Source organism: Sorex araneus, chromosome X, assembly GCF_027595985.1.
Source record: "Sorex araneus isolate mSorAra2 chromosome X, mSorAra2.pri, whole genome shotgun sequence".
Classification (NCBI taxonomy): domain Eukaryota; kingdom Metazoa; phylum Chordata; class Mammalia; order Eulipotyphla; family Soricidae; genus Sorex; species Sorex araneus.
This window is the reverse complement of record NC_073313.1, coordinates 24,354,204-24,375,939: the sequence shown is the minus strand read 5'-3', so window position 1 is coordinate 24,375,939 and position 21,736 is coordinate 24,354,204.

Here is a 21,736-nt window from a genome sequence, read left to right as displayed (position 1 = left end):
CAATGGTCCAGCACCCATCGCTCCACCAGTGTACATCTCCCACCACCAACATCCCCTGATTTTCTCCCCCACACCCAGCCTCCCTCTACGGGAGGCACTTTCCTTCTTGGAAAACAACTTTTTAAAGGACACTTCACAGCAGGCAAATGTCATTTTCCATGGCTGTGAATAACGTATTGAGAATCCTATCTTGGGTGATTTTGCACAAAACGTTTTGTAGCCACTTCTCGTGCTCGCAAAGTAGATTAAACAGCCGTGGGTTTTTATTGTACTGTTGTATCAAAATGAAAGGACACAGTCATGGTGGCCACAGTTTTCAAGGTAAACTGAGCACATGATCTGGCCAAGCATAAAAAACAAAGATGGAGACAAGACAGTGTGACCTAGTTTGAGGAGTTCCCAGCATCCTGGGAAATCTTAGAGATTGATTATATCATCACAAAGTAGCCCGTTGTCCCAAGGTTCTGCATGCTTTGAGGCAGTCCCAGGTTTTAATAGTTACAAATAATAAAGCAAAAAGCACCTTTGTAAATCACCCGGGGTTGTTGGAGTTTTTTTCAGTTACTTCGTTGGGATCATCATTTCTTCTTTTTTTTTTTTTTTTGGTTTTTGGGTCACACCCGGCGATGCACAGGGGTTACTCCTGGCTCTTCACTCAGGAATTACCCCTGGTGGTGCTCAGGGGACCATATGGGATGCTGGGATTAGAACCCAGGTCGGCCGCGTGCAAGGCAAACGCCCTACCCGCTGTGCTATCGCTCCAGCCCCTGGGATCATCATTTCTAAAGGAAATTTTTTTTATTTTATTAGTGAATCACCGTGACACAAAGTTACAGACTTACAGGTTTTCATGCTTACGTTTTAGTCATACAATGATCGAGTACCCATCCCTCCACCAGTGCCCATTTTCCACCACCAGTAGTCCCAGCATCCCTCCCTCTAAAGGAAAATTTCTAACCCGAGGGGTATGATAACTTTGCGGCATTATTTAAAACAATTTTTTAAAAAAAATCTAGAAATAAGGGGCTGGAGAGATAGTGCAGTGGGTAGGGCACTTGCCTTGCATATGGCTGACCCAGGTTTGATCCTCAGTATCACATGTGGTACCCTGAGCAGTGCCAAGAGTGATCCCTAAGCAGAGAGTCAGGAGTAAGCCCTGAGCACCACCAGGTATGTCCCCCCCCAAAAAAAGAACAAAAAACCAACTCAAAATAATCCAAATGTGCTCACTGACAAATCATTAGTTGTGGTACAGTGATTACAAGCACTTCCCTAAGTTATGTGTGAAAGTTAAAACAACATCTTCTATGTTTGGTTTGGGGCCACACCCAGCAAATATTGAACCCAGGCCTTCCTGTTGAGCTCTCTCCGGCCCCTTACAACAACATCCTGTCAGGGGATCTTGTGAAGCGTCTGGTTTGCCAGCATCTGCGAAACACCCTTCCTATGTCGGTCTTGCCTCCCTGCTAAGAAGCCAGAGAACTTGACTTCCCAGCTTCCCTTGCGGGTAAGTTCACACATGACGCCGGCTTAGACTCAGACCCAGGCTTAAAGCAGGGTTTCTCAATCTTGGCACAAGTGACGTTCTGAGCCAGATTAATTCTTTGTTGTAAGGATCTGTCCTGTGTCCTGTAAAATGTTTAGCAACAGTCTGCCACTATCCACTCGATATGGGAAACAACCCCTATCCTCAAATTGTGACAACAAAAAAGAATATCTCCAGATATCGAAAAGTGTCCCCTAGGGGCCAAATCTTCCCCAGCTGGGAACTACTCATTTAGATCAGCTATGGCGTCCTGGTCGATGGCTCAGCTGGGAAGGTGTAGCTTTGGTGCACTGTGCAGTTCCAGTCAAATGGTGGCGCAGTGGAGCTGTTGGGAATCTTTCTTCTCTACTGTAGTCTCGAAGCCTCTCCACACGCTGTCTCCATATCCCTGTTTCTATCTCTCTGTCTCTGTCTCTCTGTCTCTGTCTCTCTCTCTCTTTCTCCTTCTCCCCCCGGAAGTGCCCAGGGGCTAAGGGGAGCACTCCTGGTGATGCTCACACAACTATACTCAGTGCCAGGAATTGAGCCAGAATGGTGCCAGGCAAGCGCTTTAACCCCTATAGTCTCTTTTGGCCCCCTCCACTCCGTCCCTTTGTATAGGCTAGTTTGACCTTTGTCATAGCAAGGCAGCCTCAAACAAGTGAAACAGCTTACCTGGAAATTTGGGGCTCAAGGAATGTCAGAAAACAAAACAAAACTGGATAATGACTGTTACGAGTTCCAAGTCACATGTTATCTCTCCATCATAGTCTCAACACCTGAGGGGAAAGGCCAGACTTCACCTCTTAATGGGAAGCTTGTCAAAGTCACATTATACCATCAGGTGAGATGAGAGATGTTGAAACTTTCTTTGGAGAGTCTAATCTGTCACAGCGCTCAACCTCACTATTTATCAGGGAAACAAGAGTGAAAAATCACGGTGAGATACTCCTGCATGCTCACCAGAATGTCCCAAAAGAAAAGACTCATGATACTAGGTATTGACAAGAGTGAAGGACATTTACCTTACACACGGTCAACCTAGGTTCCATCTCTCGCAGTCCTGCCCTGAGCCCTCCAGGAGTGGTTCCTGGGGGCAGAACCAGGAGTAATCCCTGAGCATTGCTGGGTGTGGCCCCCAACCCAAAATCCAAACGAACTGTCACTGTCATCCCATTGCTCATCGATTTGCTCCAGCGGGCATCAGTAACGTCTCCATTGTAAGACTTGTTGTTACTGTTTTTAGCATATTGAATATGCCACGGGGAGCTTGCCAGGCTCTGCTGTGTGGGGGAAATACTCTCGGTAGCTTGCTGGGTTCTCCAAGAAGGGTGGAAGAACTGAACCCAGGTTGGTCGCATGCAAGGCAAATGCCCTACCAGCTGTGCTATCACTCCAACCCATCCAAACCAAAAATATTCAGAAACACAGGTTTGGGAGTTGGACGAAACCCAGGGTAAACTGTGGAGGGGTGGAAGGGTGGGTACCCGAGGCAATGGCATTGCAGTTGGGAACCTTGTATACTTGAAAGCCCACTGGGTGGGAGATAGGGGAGGAAAAAACAATGAATGGGAAGACTAATTAGTGGTGATGGATATCAGAGCAAATGGTTAATTCCAGAGGGGATGAATACGCAAACAACTTCTGGAAGGCTGGAATAATCTACATTCAGATCTGGGTGGTGAATCTACACGTGTCAACATATATAATAGTAGAGGTAGATAGTATATTACTGCCCTTTGAGTCCTTGAGTTCAGCCCTCAATAAAAAGTCAAGATAAAGTCTTTTCTGTTTAAAGAGGCTATTGTATTCTGCCCATTACGACTAAGACACATACCTAAGGAAACTGGTGGTCCCCACCAGGGAAAGGTCAGAGTTCACACAAAGCACTGGGCTTCTACAAGCCTGGCCGGGTGGCAGATAAAACTGTCCATGAGGGGGGCTGGAGCGATAGCACAGCGGGTAGGGCGTTTGCCTTGCACGCGGCCGACCCGGGTTCGAATCCCAGCATCCCATATGGTCCCCTGAGCACCGCCAGGGCTGATTCCTGAGTGCATGAGCCAGGAGTGACCCCTGTGCATCGCCGGGTGTCACCCAAAAAGCAAATAAATAAATAAATAAATAAATAAATAAATAAATAAATAAAACTGTCCATGAGGAGAAAGCAACCGGAGGACTTGCCTAAGGAACCGAAGGCCACAACCAAGCATTATAATCATAAAACATGAAAATCTGAAGAACAAAAAAAAAGTGTAGCTGTGGAACTTATCAGTGAAGAGCAGAACGGACACAGCGGACACAGCTGAAGGATAAATTAAGCAGCTGGAAGGTTACATTGAGAACACAGCCCGGAACACAGACCACAAAGAAATAGTTATAAGAAGGCCAAGGAAAGGAAAAAAGAGATTAAGCAGTGGTTACAAGGTTCCTCTAAAGGTTATCTCCTTCGGAAATAATCAAAACACTATTCAAAAAATAATATCAAGAAATGACCTAAATTGAATCCAAAGACTGTAGCACTGTAGCACTGTCGTGCTATTGTTCATTGATTTACTCGAGCAGGCACTAGTAACGTCTCCATTGTGAGACTTGTTACCGTTTTTGGCACATCGAATATGCATCGAATACACCACGAGTAGCTTGCCAGGCTCTGCCGTGTGGGCAGGATACTCTCAGCTTGCCAGGCTCTCCTAGAGGGACGGAGGAATCGAACCCAGGTTGGCCATGTGCAAGGCAAATGCCCTACCCGCTGTGCTATCTACTCGGATTCCTCATGCCTTAAATTTATGAGGATTCCGAAGACACGTCCTTCAATTCAGAGACCTCCAAATCAGCTGTTCTCTTTAATGAACATTTAGACACTGTGGCAAAATTTCAGAATACAAAGAATGAAGGACTAACTAAAAGCTACCAGAACAAAAATACATGGAAAGAAAGGGTGGGATTTACATGAGGTGGCCTATTAGCAAAATAGATGCAAAAATATTGACAATTGCTAGTGTCTGTCAGGTGTGGATACACAGGGGTTCATCGTGTTATTCAGTCTACTTTTCTGTAACAACTTTTCCTAATAAAAATCTTTGGTTTTCATTTTAGCTTTTTATTACGTATGCAGGAGGAAAAATGGAGTGATATCTCTGAAGGAATGAGGGAAAATATTTTTGAATTTTGAATTCTATATCCCATCATATTGCCAAAGAATGGAGGCAAAATAAAGGCATTTTCAGATTGCAAAGGCTCAAAGAATGTTATCGTACTAGATGTTCCGAAGAACTTCAACAAGGAGAAAAATTGAATACAAGAAACAATGAAGAGCAAGGTAATCAGTAAAATGTGGTAACTCTAAATGATTAGTGCTTACACAAAGTGTAGCCTTTGACACTTAAACTCTCAAAGTCAATATGTGAATGGTAAGAGAGGGAGGGAGGAAAGGGTGAAGGTTAGGAAAATAAAAACTTCCAAGTTAAAAAAAAATACTTCAAAGAGTCTAATTTTTTCTAGGTTGACTATTCAGAAACTGAGACCTTTGAACAATTGCTCCTCAAAGTTTAGCAAGTAAAAAGATTATTTGAGGATTTTTTTTCTTTTTGGGTCATACCCGGCAATGCACACAGGGGTTACTCCTGGCTCTGCACTCAGGAATGACTCCTGGCCGTGTTCGGGGGACCATACCCGCTGTGCTATCGCTCCAGCCCCTATTTGAGGGTTTTGTTAAAGGGCAAGATTCAGCAATTCTCAGTTGGGCCTGAGACTGTGTGTTTATTTGTTTGTGGGGGGCATTCCCAGCAATGCTCAGGACTTTACTCCTGGTTCTGCACTCAGGGATTACTCCTAAAGACTCGGGGAATCACATGGGGTTCCAAGGATCCAACCTAGGTCAGCTATATTCAAGGCGAGTGCCCTGCCCACTGGACTATCGCGCTGGCCCCTGAGATTGTGTATTTAAAACACACTCCACGGAGCAGCTAGATTTTCGACTCTATTGAGGTTAGATAGATATTGGTTGACTCAGGGTAAATATATGCTAAACTTCCTTCTCTCTGTTTTTAAGATGTGGAAAAGAAAGCCAGGGAGATGGTTCAGAAGGGCTGGGGTACAAGTTTGAGAGGCCTATGGTTCTCAGAGCACTTCTGGGAGTGATCCCCTCACACCCCCATCCCTGAGAATGTTTCAGGAGTAGCTCTGAGCATCCCTGGGTATGGCCTCCAAACCATATACATATATTATTTTGTGTCTATGCACATGCTAATAAGGATAACAATATGAATATGGTAGACACTAGACACAGTGTTTCAGAAACCAGGGAGATGCTATTAAAAATAACGAACCAGAAATTGCTGGGATCCCATGACGGTAAGTGGTCTCTTGACGTGTCAGAGAGATCAAGAGAAATGGACCCAGATAGTATAAGAAGTGCAGATTTTCAACTCCGGTCAAGGAATAAGCTATTTCGAAAGCTGGACAACTACCTAGGTGCTTAAGACTGGAACTAGGAACGAACTGCTGGCCTGTGACAGTCAGAAAACAGATCTGGCTCAACCGGCCACCAGGTAGACATTCCATTTCTACTTTGAAGCTCTGATTATACCTGCAGGGCAAAAGCCCTGAGCCATGGATTGTGTTCTCAAGACACTTGAGAACAAAAGAGATCAAAGAATCTCTTTTCAGGGACATTGAGTAGCGGAGAAGGGACAAAAATACCTCCCACAGAGAGGAGCAAGATGGGTCTTCAGAAAAAAAAAGGGCAAAGATCATGTGATAGCCAATGTCATAGAGAAAGCCAACCTGTACAGATGTCACATAAAAGAAAGTAGGAATAAAAGAATAATTTGGTAAGTATTTCAAAGGGTATAGAAAATCAACAAACAAAAGCAGGTGGCCACAAAATCAAGAAGAGAGGACAGTCTTGGAAATGACCAGCAACAGCACATACACACACACACACACACACACACACACACACACACACACACACACACCACTAAAATAACTTTGAAATAGTTTATGAATCAATGTCAGTTAAGCAAAGAAAAATATCCCTAGCTATTTTGAATAGAGGGAACTGAACATAAGAGCTTAACTGCACAGGTCATGGAGGAAATGAGAAGCCAAGAGGGGATCCCAAAAATAAAAAGCAACAGGAAACTGCTCCTATCTTTATGGTCACAGGGCCAACAAAGGAGTGTGTGTTGGCAGGAGTGACATTGGCGTAATCTAATGGGAACCAGAACAATAGCAGGAGTCGTGCCCTTCAAAGGTACAGCTGTGTAACAAGAAGCTGGTCCAGAAGAACTGCAACTACTTGGGAGACATTGCCCAAAGACCAAGGGAGAGAACCACCACAGTTCTTCACCCATATATCCTCAAACCACCCGCCAACATCTTGTCCCATGGCTCAAACTTATCAAGGGAGACCATGGGATACACAGTTCTCTGCAGTAGGGAAAAGGGTAGCACAGCAGGTGGTGAATGACTCTGAGAATGAACTTCCAAATGCCCACCATAGTGGGCTAAATAAAAGACTGGGCTCAGACAGTGAATTAGTGATTTAGAACACAGGACTGGGGAAATCACTGAGGCAACAGAGTGATTTCAAAAAGAGATTTAAAATAGGAAAAGGTAATTAAGAGCTTGAGGGGTAGGTGAAGAGTCAATAAAACATATTTAATGAAATTTCCAGAGAATGAAACAAGAAAGAATCAGGAAATAGAAATATTTAAGGAGATAATGGCTGAGAATTTTCCAGAACTGGAGAATCTGTCAAATGAAAAGCTATTCCCAGGAAAGACAGGAAGTATTATTTGTTCTAATCATCACACTAAAAACAACTAAACATACAGCTAATTTTTTTTGAATCTTAAGAACCTTTAAAAGCTCATGAAGAAGTAAGGAAATACCAGATTAAAATCCCAGAAAAGTAGGAGTCGATAGAAATAGTTTCAAAGCACAGACTCACTTATACCCTGAAGGATTTGCTAATAAGGAACATGTGTGCTCACATTTTAGGGAGTTAATGGGAAAATTGGGACATAGAACAATGCCAGACCCTGCTCCAGGTAGAGAAAGTAATAGGAGGCCTTTCCCACGTGAAGCTGGGATGCCCCTGGCTTGCAGATCTTTCGAGCTCACTTGGGAGGCTGGAGGGAAAACTCCATCACTGAACCACTGGGATTACGAAGGGGCAGGTCAGTTGCACACGCCTGTGTAGCTGCAAAAAATAAGGGCAGGGTGCCTTGTGGAAAATGGTTCCAGATTGACAGCATCCCAAGAAGAAAAATAAAACAAATGAAAACTTGTGTTTAGAGAAAAGCAGCTTCACCCTAGGCATCAAGGAGTCTCCAAAATAATTGTTCAACTGTAGTCACCAGTGTAAACTAAAAACAAACCACATACACAGGAGAGTAAGTCTCCATGGGTGGGACCCAGTGGGAAGCAACAGACAGTAGGATGAACTTAAGCAGAACTTCAGAGAAGGCTTGAGGAGAACGTACTTCAAGAGCTAAAAAGGAAAAACACTGCGTGTGTATTTGTGTGTGTGTGTGTTTGTGTGTGTGTGTGTTTGTGTGTGTGTGGTTTTTGAGCCACACACCCAGAGGTGCTCAGGGCTTACTCTTGGCTCTGTGTTCAGGAATCACTCCTAGCAGGCTCAGGGGACCATATGGGGTTTGGGAAAATCAAATCCACATTGGCCTCATGCAAGGCAACTGCCCTATCTGCTGTACTATCTCTTCAGGCCCACTGGGGCTGGAGCAATAGGACAACGGGTAGAATGTTTGCCTTGCATGTGGCTGACTCAGGTTCAGTCCCAGGTATTCCATATGGTCCCTCGGAGCACTGCCAGGCATAATTGCTGAATGCAGAGCCAGGGGTAAGCCCTGAGCATCACCAGGTATGGCCCCAAAACAAAACAAAACAGCCTACTGGAGGGAGACCTTGATTTCGAATACTGTTCTCAAGGGGGTGGGGAAAGCAGTGCTCTTTGGAGAAATGGCTGATTCTAGGAGTAGGGCAGAAACAAAAGAGAGAAGATAGGCCTTTAGCATATTTATGTACCAGGAGGAAAGGAGGGTCTCAAAAACACAAGGATGGGAGTGTTTCAAAGGAACACAGTGGACAACATGAAGGAGTTGCTAGCGGCTAAAGCTGGAACAAATTGGGCAAGAAAACAAAACAATGTGGTATTGAATTATATCCTAAAGTTGTAGTTATAAAATAAAAATCCTTCAGTATGTACTGATATAGACCATTAAAGAAATGAAGGGAATAGACAAATCTCATGCACAGAAGAATTTCTAATAATTCATGTAGACAGACACTCCCCCTCTGGGAAGTAAAGCTCCACTCCCTACCCTTAAGGAGGGCTTGTGCTTATTTAGTCTTGCTTCTCAAGAGTGTTTATGGAAAGGGAGGAAAGGAACTTGACAGTAGAGAAACCTGGCAAGTACTAAGTCAGTGAGGCAGATCAAGGTCATCAGCAGCAAAACTGCAAAAAGTTATGTTATGGACCTTGGACTTTGCAACAGAAATAAGGGAGATCGGAGAGAATGGAAAGAAGATTTCAATGAGCTGAAACCAACCAACAGCCAACCCAACAATCTATTCTCAGTGGAGGTATCCCTCAAGATAATGATATGGGAGCTGTGGAGGTACAATGGGGGTCAAGGTGCTTGCCTTGCATGTGGTTGATGTTGGTTCAGTCCCCTGCACCACATATGGTCCACCTAGAACCACCGGGGTGACTCCTGAGCCAGGAGTAATCCCTGAGCACTGGCAGGTATGGTCCAACCCCCACTCCCCAAAATGAGGTAGAATCCCAGAAGGAAAGAAGAAACAAAACCGGGACATAAGTCAGATTTTTAAGAGACAATGGCTGACAATTTTCCAAAAGTAAAGAACCACTATTAATTTGAATCAAGATCACTATAAACATAATCTACACCTAGGTTCATCATAGTCAAATTACTGAAAACAAAAGGCAAATCTTAAAAGGAGATACATAAGAAAAGACAATTTTCTTTCAAGGAGCAATAATGAGAATGACAAATAATTACTTTGACAGAACAAGTTAAAAGGGAATAAAATATCTTTTAGGTGTTGAGGATAAATTAGTACCTTCTTCAGAATTTTAGATTCAATAAAAGTATCCTCTAAAGATAAGGTGAAGTAAAAATATTTTCAGACAAAAGGCTGATGGAATTCATCACTAACAGAATTTCCTTAAAGGAAATAGTAATAAAGGGTATCATTCAAACAGAAGGAAAATGATCCCAGATGGAAGATTGGACTCACAGAAGAGCAAGTGAAAGGGTAAATATGTGGGTTGTTCTAACTCAGTATTGACTCTATAATAAAAAATCATGTACTGAGTGGCAAAATGTACACAACTACAATAGCATTCTAGGTCAAAAGGAAGTTTAAAGGGAGTGTTCAAAAATCTCTGCTTCATCCTGGAAGTAGACAAAGATACCATCTAACATTAGACTTGATTTAAAAATAAGACTTTACTAAGTTAATGATGCATATTCAATTTCTATTAAAATGACGGCCAGCAACTTTCCTCTAGTATATGCCCAAGAGAAATGTGTAAACATGTGTGCCAAGAGAGACGGGTGAGACAGTTCAAAGCTCTGGTATTTAAGATAGTCCCAGATGTTGATAGAGAATATTCATCCAATGGAAGAAAACAGGGCCAGGGAGTTTCAGAGTCTCTGGGGCTAGAATCTCTTGACAATCTTTCCCAGCACAGCCACTGGAATAAATGACTTGATTGGCTTCACTCCGTTTAGGATTAAAGGATTAAAAATTCCAGAAGACTGAGTCACCCTCACATACTTTAGGCAACATGCTGACACTTTGGCTCTATTGCAGAGATTAGAGGAAGAATCTGGCAGATGCAGCCTTCGGGGGCCTCTTTAGTTTCTGTAGTGGGAGTTCTGCCAGATGCGCAATTTATCATTCCACCAAGATTGTACACACCTAGGGAATTGCCCAGAAGTAATCATGCATGCTGTTGGGAAGGAATGAAGGTTAGTGGTCTGCCACCACCCCCCTTCACAAAATAGTCCATCCCCTTGGTCACTCAGTATTCATATAACCCATCTTCCCACCAGATACTTCTCCAATTCCTGTTGTCGACGAGAACATGATTTTTCCCTTACCACATGAAATAAGCTCGCATTTCCCAAAGAGAGAGACACCAATGTCTCCTCAGTTTCTACAGCCAGCTGCAAGATAAAGATCTTTGGATCAGATCTGTTTCTCTTCTAATTCCTTCACAATTGGGTAACTTATGGCCCAAATAGCAAGTTTATCCATCTCCATCTACATTGAGAAAGGAGCCATTTGAAGAGATGAGAAATTCTTCAAAATACATAAATAGAAATATTTGACAAGATCTGACGCTCTTTGTTTTGGGGAGTAGTGTGAGGTTTCCCTCCTCCATCACGAGATCCAGATTCACTTTGCCTTTGCTGTCCCAGACCGTAACTCCGTAGAGTCAGTCAGTCCTGCCTGTTCTGAAGTCCAGCCATTCTCCCTTAACGTTCACCCAGGGGAACCCGCTGCACCCCACTCATTCTCCACCTGCTTCTATTGTGCCACAGTGGTCTGTTTTAACTTGGTCTGTAGCACTGTTGTTCATCGAGTTGCTCAAGCGGGCACCAGTAACATCTCCATTGTGAGCCTTGTTGTTACTGTTTTTGGCATATTGAATACGCCCCGGATAGCTTGCCAGGCTCTGCCGTGCGGGTGCGATAGTCTTGGTAGCTTGCCAGGCTCTCCAAGAGGGACAGAGAATTGAACCCGGGTCGGCCGCCTGCAAGGCAAATGCCCTACCCTCTGTGCTGTCGCTCCAGCCCTCGATTTGGTCAGAGACCGTTAATCAAGTCCACACCACATCCCCCTTATTTTTCCCTTCACTCTGCTGTACTGGGAAGAGCCCAGTCGTTTCTATATTGAATAACCTCAGTAGCTTTCTAGATGCCGCTCCTCGCCAAATCTGGGGACACCCTCTCCCTCCAAAAGGAGAGGCTGCACATGATCTTGGTTTCTCACAAGAAATCTCAGTTCTCTCAGCCCCCAGCTGCTGACATTCTCGCAACTGGTAAGTGCCTCCCTGCGCAGTGGGCATCTGAGCTCAGGGAGCTCAAGCCCACCCTGTTTCCCCTCTCCCTGCTTCTTTTGCTCACCTTCTCTTCCTGGGAACCCTATTAAAAAGGGAGAATATCTGTCAACAAATAAATGACAAGACTAAGAAAAATGTTCAACCCTACTAATAACCAGGGGAAGGCAAACCAAACCAATGAGAAATATTTTTTCACTTATTAAACTGGAAAATGCCACATTTTGGCAAGGCTTTGGGCCCTTAGGCACCCTCATCATTACAGGGACTGTATATTGGCACTTAGTGTTTCTGAGATGAAAACTCTTATCTACTCAAACGCCCCAGGAAACACTGGTTGAGGTGGGTTAATGTTTACTGCAGCACTGGAGATAATAGTAAACATTTGGAACCAATGTAAAAGCCATCAGAAAGAAGATAGATCTAAGTATTTTATTTTATTTATTATTACTGTTAACTGTTATTATTTTATTTGGGGGGGGATACTTGGCAGTGATCAGGGCATAGTCCTGGCTCTGCACTCAGACATCACTCCTGGTAGACTTGGGAGACCCTATGAGGCTCTGGGGATCAAACCCAGGTCGGTCCTGTGCAAGGCAAACATCCTACTTGCTGTGCTATCACTGAAACCCCAATCTAAGTACTTTAAAAGTGGTGTTTTTGCTTCATACGTAAGAACAAACTGGATGTACAATTATCAACAGGGATTTCAAAACTGGATGAGATGGCTGTGTAAACAAAACAAGGGCAAAAGTGGGGGAAAAAAGTGCAAGAGAATATTGGTTTTAGTCGGGATGGGAGATACGTGCCGAAAGTAGATAATGGACCAAACACGATGACCTCTCAGTGTCTGTGTTGCAAGCCATAATGCCCAAAAGTAAAGAGAGAGTATGGGGAATATTGTCTTCCATGGAGGCAGGGGGAGGGTGGGAAAAGGGGGATAAACCGGGGATATTGGTGGTGGGGAATGTGCACTGGTGGAGGGGTGGGTGTTTGATCATTGTGTGATTGTAACCCAAACATGAAAGCTTGTAACTATCTCACGATAATTCAACAAAATTTTTTAAAAAAGAATATTGGTGTCATCAAAAACAAGCTTATGCAGCTTCATATATTATTTTTCAAGTTCTAGAAACTTATAATGAAGATGGAGATGAGAGAGACCTAGATCCAGTTCTTGGAGAAGAGGACTTTATCCATAGTGGATTTATTTTCATAAAAATCATGTGTCCATGTTTGATTCTTACAACCAAAAAAATCAATAACCAAGCGTATTGACTTCAAAATGCTTCACCTGGGATAAGATAAAGACCTGCCTTTGTGACATCTTCTTTGCAGGAAAAAAGATAAGTGGCCCAGAAGCTTCCACAAGTACTCCCCTAAAGGAGCAAGGTCTAACAAGCAAAGCAGTCCGGCCCAGTAGGAAATCTTTATAGAGTTTATTAAGTAAAATTGAAACCAGAAACTTCTGAAGCTTTTGAAAATCTGTCAAAATTTATGAGGCAGCCGTGGCCATTAAAGTGCTTATCTATTGCTGCCTGACAATGTATTCTCCATATTGAATGGTTCGTTTCTTTTACTCCCAGGTTTTGTGGGTCAGGAACTAAGGTTGCAATCAAAGTGTCATCCAGGGCTAGTCTTATCTGATGGCTCCACGGGATTAGGGTCTGCCTCTAAGCTCACTCATGTGATTGTTGGCAGGACTGTCTTGCTCCCAGGCTGTTGAACTACTAGTCTTGATTATAACGAGGACCTCATTTTCTCATCGGTTGTGGTCACAGGCCATCCTTGCAAGAAACTGCCAAGGTCCAGTTTCTTGCCTCATGGACCTCTCCTTGGGGTAGCTTCTAGCAGAGCAGTTGATTTCATCAGCGTGAGCAAGAGAGGACTGAACATCCAGAAGTCACCATGTTTTGCAACCCAATCTCGGAAGGGGTACCCCCTTGCTTTTGTCCTATGTCATTCATTAGAAGAAAGGAATGCCGTCCACACTCAAGGAGGGATGAATACTGTTGTGATCCTGTTCAGAAGCTGTCTGCCACAGCCCCACTGTGCAGGAATCTGATGCTCTGTTTATGCCAAGTTAAAATAGGGCCATTGGTGGGGCGGGGAAGGGAGTGTCCCAAGAATGGATGAAATATTTGTAACCAAGAATCCAGAAAGAGAATTTCTGGTGTTGCTAGAGAGAATATTCGTAAATCCAGCAGATGGCACCCTCCTCTATTAGCTGGTTCCGGTTCCCCTGAGAATAGCACCTACTGACACAGCCGTCCCTGGGAATAAAGGGATTTGAGCTGCCAAATATTCTTGTGAATGCAAAATAGTCACATATTCCATATTTATGAGCCATGTTCAAATAAAATAAAACATTTCTGCTAGAGTTCTAAGCCATGTCGTCTTTCTTTTGTCTTCAAAATATATTACATGGACTGCAAAGATAGTACAGGGGTTAAGGTGCTTGCCTTGCATGGGGCTGACCCTGATTCAATCTCCATCACCACATATGGTCCCCCATGCTCCAGCAGAAGTGCTCCCTGACCACAGAGTCAGAAGTGAGTTCTGAGCACTGCCAGGTGTGGCACCCAAAACCAAAATAAGTAGCACAAAATAAAATTGACTGCAGACTTTGATATGCACGGTGACAAATTATATGAAAATAGCATGTAAAGTGTCTGTAAGTAGGGCAGGACCTGAGTATTGCTGAGAGCTAGCAACCATTTTCCACTCAGAGCCCCTCAGGCCAGCCTCACAGCTGATAGATTCACAATATTGCACTGCAATAAAAATGGTCACACCATTCAGGATGCATCAATTAACCTTTAAGCCTTTCTTCATATGCTAAAATATTTGCATTGCTATAAATACTAAGGGTCACATAGCAGTGTTTTTCATCTTACAGAATGTGACTTTTTAGTGGATCAGCAGGAGCATTCCCATGGTGCTTAGTAATCTTCTGTGTGGTTAATTTGAGGACTCCATGCAGAGAGTTCTCTCTCTTGCTCGCTTGCTCTCAGTACTCTCCAGGGGCATGTAGGGAGCGGTGGACGGCAGCAACATGTACTTTCTGTATAAAATTGGCCCAGGAAATCAGCAATCCCCAACAGAGAGAAAGAGAGAGGCGGCCAAACATTCTCCACTCCACTCTGGTCCCATAATCCTTGAAGCCCCATAATCAGAGCCAGCAACAGAGTTACACAAGCAGGAATTCTCACAGAAATGAGCACACACTAAAAAAAATCATAGAAAATGTGGATAAACCTATTGCTATGAAAGACAGTCATCATGCTCAACCAGCACAAGAAATACCAGGGTGTTCTCTGGTACTTATTTATGGAGCGACAGCTGTCTGTGTGCATGGTGTGTGTGTGTGTGTGTGTGTGTGTGTGTGGTGGTTTCTCCACTCTTTTTTCACTCGGCTGTGAGGATCCTGAAATATCTTGTGATGAAGGTAATAGAAAGATTTTTCAAATGTAATTAGAACCTGAGGAGATAAGAACTCTTTCAGAATAATTAGGCTCAAATATATACCAAGTGGAAGTTTTTCTCCACGGAAATGCCTGATGGCTTTTGGAATGGCTTTTCCCACAGTTCACAGCCTCGTGATGAACTCTTCTCCCACTGTCCCATTCTACTGTCAGGACTAAAACTCTCTCTGCCTCCATGCAAGAGTAGGAGTAGCATATAACTCACAGCCATGACAGAGGGGGAGAGGCACATCAAGGGAGTTGGAAGATAAGAAAGGATGAAGGAATATGGGAAAAGACTGGGGGGGTTGGAACGGGTTCAAGGAGATTGTTCTCTCCTTGTGAAGGACTGGACGCAGGCACACACGATGAGCTGGATGGAGGACAGCCTGCCAAGTTCTTTAGACTCCATATGGCTTGGATTATAAAGTAAAGCAACGATTTTTTGTGTGTTTGCTTGGCTGAGGGCTGTGGGTATGTTTCACCTTTCACCCTTCAAGTCATGCACAGGACTTTGCCTTCTCCCAGGCAGAAAACAAATAGAGGGAAGGGTCACGGGGAGGGAGCACAGCTATCGATCATTCCATCTCTTCCCCAGAAAAGCAAGGTGCATAAAGTCTGGACGACACCGTGGGGCCCTACGAGCCAAGCAGGAGTTTTGATGATACTCAGTTGAGATGATACTCAGCTGTTCTGAGCATTCATAAACTGTTCAAATGAACATTTTCATGCTAATCCCGTGAAAGGAAACATTTTCACCAGGAACACCAGACTACTAGAACCATGAGGTTAACCAACAGGAGTTGCCCAGCCCCTAGTCATGATGGTCCTGGCATCCACAATGGAGAGCCCAAAGAGGGACAATGGGGAGTCTGGAGTCAAAGCGGTGCACCAGGTGGAGAATATGTTGCTTAGTTATATACGGTAGAGAAGAAACCCAAACCGGGGGCTGGAGCAATGGTACAGCGGGTAGGGCGTTTGCCTTGCACGTGGCCGACCCGGGTTCGATTCCCAGCATCCCATATGGTTCCCCCGAGCACCTCCAGGAGTAATTCCTGAGTGCATGAGCCAGGAGTAGCCTGTGCATCACCGGGTGTGACCCGAAAAGGGGGTAAAAAAAGGAGAAACCCAAACCATCAGGCATTATGGAAGTCTCCCCAACTAACAAAGTCTGAGTGACAAAGTGACAAACCTGGGATCACTTTGAGCAATCTCTATACAAGTCCCATTTCTTTCTTTCTTTCTTTCTTTCTTTCTTTCTTTCTTTCTTTCTTTCTTTCTTTCTTTCTTTCTTTCTTTCTTTCTTTCTTTCTTTCTTTCTTTCTTTCTTTCTTTCTTTCTTTCTTTCTTTCTTCTTTTTTCTTTTTTTTTTTTTTTAGTTTTTGGGTCACACCCGGCGATGCACAGGGGTTACTCCTGGCTCTTCACTCAGGAATTACTCCTGGTGGTGCTCAGGGAAACATATGGGATACTGGGAATCGAACCCAGGTCAGCTGCATGCGAGGCAAACACCCTATTCGCTATGCTACCCCTCCAGCCCCAGTCCCATTTCTTAAGAATTTAAAGTATTTCTGAACGCAGCTGTGACATGTAAGCCAGCATTTCTCAACCAGGGTCCACATGGTCTCTGTGGGCCCTCTGGATATTTCAAGGGGGACAGAAGTGAAAAACGCATAAATAGGAACCATAACACAAGATCAAGGGGCCAATCAGTAGGACAGGGTGGAGGGTGGGCGGACAGCGGTCTGAAGGGTGCCACAGTCAGAGAAAAGGTTGAGAAACACTGTGGTGTAACCAACTTGTCTGTGTTCCCTCAGCACCCCATTGGCCCCACCAATGCCATCGACCTCCTGGGACTTAACACTCTGAATGTGCAGCATTTCCTCAGGAACTTGATCAACTAATATATATATATATATATATACATATATATATATATATACTCTTTTGGTCAAACCCAGCAATACTCAGGGGTTCCTCCTGGCTCTGCACTCAGGAATTATGCCTGGCGGTGTTCAGGGGACCATATGGGATGCCAGGGATTGAACCCCAGTCAACCGCATGTAAGGCAAACGCCCTACCCGCTGTGCTATCGCTCCAACCCAGATCAACTAATTCAAAGTAGTGCTTAAGCATTACCTGGTAAGAGTTTGCTTTGTGATCAGAAACTCTAATGAAATGGTACAAGGCCCGAGAACAGAGTGTCAATTAAGTGACTCCCATGTTATGGCTGTCCATGGACCTGCGGTCACCAAATTGTTTGTGTGTTGCCTCACAGCCCAGGAGAGCACAGATTGGACAACGGCTGCAACTTACAGGCCAATTCCATTTATGACTTAATTGAGTCTTGCCACCACGCTTTAATTTATTAACTCATGCTCGTGTGCTTCTAGAGCTTCACACTGCAACAACCACTCAGCAGGCCTGTCCCAGAGGAGAAGACAGTGAGATTGGAAGGACCAGAAGCTTCAGGAGCATGGTCCCAACCTAGTCTTCTCTGTACATCAATGAAGGGACTGTTTTAGTTTGCCTTGCTTCCCCCGCCCATTTTATTGAGGTGACATTATTTATAATGCTATTCATGAAAGTTTCATGCACACTTCATTTCAACACCTCACCACACTGGATTGCTTGCTTCCCTCTACCAATATCTCAGTGTGTCCTCCCCCCACCCCCCACCCCAACCGTCTGACCCTGTTAGGCTCAGTCATGTAGACCAAGTCTCCAGTTCTGTTGTCTTTGGGCATTTGTTATTCTCCTATTGTGTTTCTTTATATCCCACATGAGATCTTCATTCTGTATCTGTCCTTCTTCTGACGTCACTCAGCATGATTCTCTCCAACTCCATCCATGTAGCAGCAAATGGCATATTTTCAGAGTCCCTAATACCAGCAGTAAAGTGTATTGGGGCAGCAGCAGTGGGGAAATAATTTCTTTTTTGGGGGGCGGTGGGGAGGTTTGGCTTTGGGGACATACCCAGCAATGCTCAAGGCTTGCTCCTGGCTCTATGCTCAGGGTTCATGCCTGCCAGGCTTGGGGGACCTAATGGGGGTCCCAGGGATCAAACCAAGTTCAGTCACCTTCAAGGGAAACACCCTAACCCCTGTACTGATATCATAGTTTCTTATTGCTGAGTTATACTCCATTGTGTATATATATATGTATATATATACATACATGTGTATATATATATTATACACACATACCACAGTTTCTTTCTTTTCTTTATTTTATCAGGGGGTGGCATACCCAACAGTGCTCTTAGCTAGAGATCATTCCTGGCAGGCTCAGGGGACCATATGGGATGCCAGGGATTGAACCCAGGTCAGTCCTGTGCAAAGCAAACACCCTATCCGCTATACTTTTGCTCTAGCCCTGTATATACCATAGTTCCTTTATCCAGTCATTTGTCTGGGCACTTGGGTTGTTTGTAGATCTTGACTTTTGTATGTCATGCTGCAGTGAACCTAGTTTTGGGAACACACTGATGCCTTGCTCTCTCCTTCGGCAGCTCAAGTGCAGCTGGCCTGGGCTGAGTCCTGTCCAGAGATACAACAAAAAGCCTTGTGCATGCGAGGCAAAGTGTTCTACTACTGAGCCTTAGCTAGGGTCCCTAAATGAAACTTCACTTTAATTCTCTCTCTTTTTTTGTGCAAGGGATCAAAAACAGGGCTTCACCCCTGCAAGGTCCCATGTTCTACTTCTAAGCCACAGCCAAGTCCAAAGGAATTGGGGTGTCACTGTTGATATGACAGGGAGTGTCCACATGCCTGGTTGTGGGGCTCATACATTTTTAAAGTAGTGGGGCTCCCTGGGGGTTGCACATCAGGTGACGGCTGTGGTGCTCACACACTCTAAGGCGCTCACTGAGATTTGCACTCCCTTAGTTGTGCCGCTTGCCTAAGTGCTCACACTCTAAGCCGGGCATGGTAGTTATGGCTGTGGTGCTCACTAGTAGTTGGTGTAGAGCTCACACATGTGCTAAGGCAATCGTCATGCTTCTGGCATAGCACTCACATGTGTATTATGGTGTTCACTTGGGAGGGTGTTCACACACTTTGCTGTGGTCGCACACACCTGGGTACCATGCAGCTGGAAGTCGCTTGTACTGTTGAGATCACAGACAGCAGAGCTGCAGGCCCAAACAGCAAGGCTGTCTGGATCGTACTTAGCCTATGTGGGGAACCAAGGATTTGAACTCATGACCATAAACTTGCAAGGCAAGTGTATTCAACCATTATGCTATTCCTCCAGGACCCAAGGAAATCTTTTAATGACTCCAGTTAAGTCTAATGTGCACTTCACTTTAAGAACATTGAAGCTAGATGAAGGGCCTCATTTATTAGGCCACCTAGGACTCCAGCATTGTCACAGCTAGTGAAGCTAGTCTAAAGTAGAGAAAAAGTATTATATCTGGTCCCTGAAAGCAATATTAAATATTTAATATGAATAAGTCTCAAACTGAAGATTCTGGTACTACTGTAGGGTAGAGAAGCCATTCAAAATATTAAACTGGACACACAATTAGGAAGATAAAGCAAGACTGGAAACCTGAATGGCGTCACTCCAACTTGGGAAACCACAGCCACTAATTTGCTTTCAGATGAACAGGACAAGTCATAAGGGGGTTAGCAGTGAGACTGGGGCCACTTACACACGGGTATTTGGGGAACTCAGGCAAAGGGAAATGAAACCTACAATGCTACCTCCAAACACTGGGAGTGCATGGTGCTCTGGTGGAAGGTGGCCAAGCTACCGAGGCTGCAAACACAGATACCTCTGCCGGCTTTCACATTAACCAGGACAGGAACTGGGAGTGTGCCACTCAAGCCTTTGTGAGGACTCATGAAGAGCTCAGTCAGGTTGAGCCTAGCCTGGCCTCCAGGAGGCCACAAAGATTCTTGAACTTGTGCCAGCAGGAGAGGGTGGAGAGCGAACTGGAGAAGCAGGCTGTGGGGCCCCCTATTAAATAGCAACCTTCACTTTACAGAGACCTTCGAATGCTGCCTCAGGAAAAGTGTGACAGGAACCAAAGCTTTATTTTATTTTATTGTGTCACACCCGGCAATGCACAGGGGTTACTCCTGGTTCTGCACTCAGGAATTACTTCTGGTGGTGCTCGGGGGACCATATGGGATGCTGGGAATCGAACCCGGGTCGGCCGCATACAAGGCAAACGCCCTACCCAGGACCAAAGCTTTAGTGTACACCTAGCCCCATTGTTCCCTCTCTACCTTCTTTTTCTGTTTCTTTTTTTCTTTTTTAAAATTTTATTGAATCACCCTGAGATAGTTACAAGCTTTCATGTTTGGGTTACAATCACACAATGATCAAACACCCATCCCTCCACCAGTGCACATTCCCCACCACCAATATCCCAAGTATACCCCCCCCTTTTCCCACCCTCTCCCTGCCTCCATGGCAGACAATATTCCCCATACTCTCTCTTTACTTTGGGGCATTATGGCTTGCAGCACAGACACTGAGTGGTCATCATGTTTGGTCCATTATCTACTTTCGGCACACATCTCCCATCCCGACTGATTCCTCCAGCCATCATTTTCTTAGTGATCCCCTCTCTATTCCATCTACCGTCAGTTTCTGAGGGAGAGATTCTGCAGGTTGTAGCTCTAGGGATTTTCTCTATTGAAGAGAATCCACAGGTAATGCACAAGCTTTATTCGGTTTGGTTTGGTTTGGTTTGGAAGAGCTGGGACTGCAGAGATAGTTCAACAGGCTGAGCTCAGGCTTTTTGTGCACGAGGCTTAGGTTTCATCCCCAGCACTGCGGGGGTCCCCTGAGCATCACTAGGGGTGACCTTCAAGCACCAGGGCAAGAGTAGCCCCTGAGCACTCCCAGTGCAGCCCCGAGATCAAAATGTTTTTAAAAGGAAAGAACTTGAAGGTCTAAAGTTGGAAGCACTAAAAGGAATAAAAGCTGAAAGCTGTGGGCTAGAAATTAGCGGGGAATTTGAAGGGTGGGGAGATGAGAGTCGAAATTTTCAGAGACCTATTACCGGCAGTGGAAAGTGTGTTGGGGTAGCAGCAGTGGGGGAAAGGAATATTTAAGATATTAGGTAGGCATTTAAAATGCATTTCCTCTTTGAATTTTCTCAAGAGAACAAGTAAAGCTGTAAATTACTCGTCACGAATGTTGGCTGCTGACCTAGATTTCTTTGGATGGATGCCTTGCAATAAATGGATCACATAAGGCCCGGGCTTACATTGAAATTATTAAAAGTAGATGTGGCAAACAGAAAATGACTTAAAATTAATTACTAATATCTGGCAAAAGATTAGAGCAGCTATCACAATCATAAAACAAGCCTTGGCTGTTAAAGTAACAAGCCAGTTTAAGATTGTAAAATTCAAATTTGAATACTAAAAAACTATCAGAAGAATCAGTACTTCCAAATGATTGTTTAGAACAGTGGAAACGGGGACAAAAGAGATTTGTGTTAGACGTGAGAGGAGAGGTAAAAGAACAAGGACAGACCTAGATGGAACAGCACTAATGGAAGTTACAGAGTAACTACAAAAAACCTAGGAGAAAATATAGAGATGAAAACTCGTTACAGATGAAACAAAGTCCTGATTTCAAATTTAAAGAGCCAGTCAACTCCCAAGG